This window comes from Taudactylus pleione, unplaced genomic scaffold, assembly GCF_031769625.1.
Source record: "Taudactylus pleione unplaced genomic scaffold, aTauple2 ptg000454l, whole genome shotgun sequence".
NCBI classification, from domain to species: domain Eukaryota; kingdom Metazoa; phylum Chordata; class Amphibia; order Anura; family Myobatrachidae; genus Taudactylus; species Taudactylus pleione.
Genome location: NW_028284856.1, coordinates 7817699 through 7819636, shown reverse-complemented (window position 1 = coordinate 7819636; position 1938 = coordinate 7817699). Strand labels below are relative to the sequence as shown.

Sequence of the window (1938 nt, the reverse complement as noted above, 5' to 3'; positions counted from 1 at the left end):
TGCCTCTGGGACCATGGGAGATAGCGGGAGCTACTCTGGAATGACCCCTGAATCTCCTTGGGATCCGCAAGGACTGAAAGGATGGTCCGAGGAGGAGCAGCAGATGGGAAATAAGTGGACTTACTACCTGTGGCTTTAGAGATCCACTTGTTCTGATCCAAACAGAGCTTCCCCTGTGAATGGAAAAGCTTCCACAGCTCCTTTAGCTTTAGACTCTGCAATCTGTTCCGTTAAAGGAACCAGATCCTCCAACAGAACACCAGTTTTAAGGCCCTCAGCAAGCTGCGTAGCCCAAGCTTCCACAGCCTTGTTGACCCAACAACTGACTAGTGCGGGTCAAGATACAGTGTACCTAGATGGTTGAACTTGGGTTGTCTGGGAATAAAGCCTACAGCACCTGGTATTCCCAGGCGGACTCCCATCCAAGTACAAACCAGGCCTGACCCTGCTTAGCTAATGAGATCAGATGAGATCTGGCGTGTTCAGGGTGGTGTGGCCGTAGGCTGCCAGACAGATGTGCCCTGAGCTATTCCCTAGGAACACTAAAATATGGCAGTGGCGAGAACTGCTCCTCCTCCCACCTGTCCCACTCTGCAGGAAAAGGATAGTAGGATAAAAGTTTACTTGTCTGAAACTTTTTAACTGTGTATCCACGCTGAGGTAAGGATCTCGTCCAATTCCTCATATACTGTAAAGGTGGCTGCTAGTCTTTGTTTCTTAACAAAGATAGACGGCCTAACATTCCCAGGGTCCATTCTCTACACCCTGAGACACAGGCTCCAAATCTTCTGTCGCCTGTCCCCCTCCTCTGTATCAGGCATGTCGTCCGCTTTCCGGATCATCCCACATAAGGGGATTCGGTATCAGTCTCCTAGCAGGGACATTAGAGGACTATGCCACTGGAGGGACCTGGGCTGACAAATTGTAAGCCCTTCTACAGACCTGGCTAAAGAACACGCCGAATCTGGTTCAGAGAAGGCAGACAACTGAGATTTGGCAACCTTTCTTCTCTGCGAGCTTTCAGCCCTGCAGACAGGCCTGGGCATTAGCTCATTAGGCTACAGACTCCTCTGCTGTGACATGACTGATGTAAATTGATCAGCCCAAGGTTGCTGAGTTGATTACAGGAGCTGTGCTCAACCTGTAACACCTGGCTTGTATTGCTGCAATCAGCACTGAAACACATTTTTCTCACAACAGGGAAGTAGATAACTGTCCCTGTGTCATTTCTCTGCACAATTTTTGAAGGAGACAGTTATATGTGCAGCTTTTGAAGTCATGCTACCAAATCACTGGCCCCACACACACATACAGAGTGAAGGGCCAATGAGACACACAGAGACCGTTAGTAAGAAGAGATAAGGGAATAGAAGGATATGATTTTACCCAGCCCAACCAGCGCTGATACAATGACCAGCACGCTGTGTAAACACAATGTAAATGTGCTATTAATGGCTGTGCACATAGTCTTAATGACTCTTCAGTAGCCTGACCCCACTGTGTACTCACATTCGGGGACAGGATAGTCTCTCCGCTGTACTCAGCATCTTGCAACAGTATGTTATATTTAAAATGGCCGCCAGCCTCTAGGAAATGCTGGGGTTGCTGGAAGGCAGGAGCAGAACTCTTCGTTAGACTCCGCCCCCCGCGCTATGGCACCCGTTTACAGCACTGAGCGAGCTGCATTAATGATGCCCACCTTACAGTATTCCTGGCCACCCTGCTATTCAGGGTGCCAGGAGTTACTAACCTTGCCGCTGCCAGTGGTGGGTCTGCTAGTGGGGGACCGTGACGTGCACAACACGCAGCGCATCTAGGTACCCCCAAGAGACAGTGGTCTCTGTAGCTGAAGACCCCAGAGCACACTGCAAGCAGCTGTGGTGAGGTCTCTCGGCAGCTCCAACGATGCAGACAGGCAGGGGCAGGAAGCTGCCTGTC

General features: G+C 50.4%; 1 pseudogene; it reads right to left on the bottom strand.

Annotated features, from left to right (window-relative positions):
• Positions 1–385: 385 nt before the first annotated feature.
• LOC148505404 (5S ribosomal RNA) lies at positions 386–504 on the bottom strand (annotated as a pseudogene).
• Positions 505–1938: the final 1434 nt, after the last annotated feature.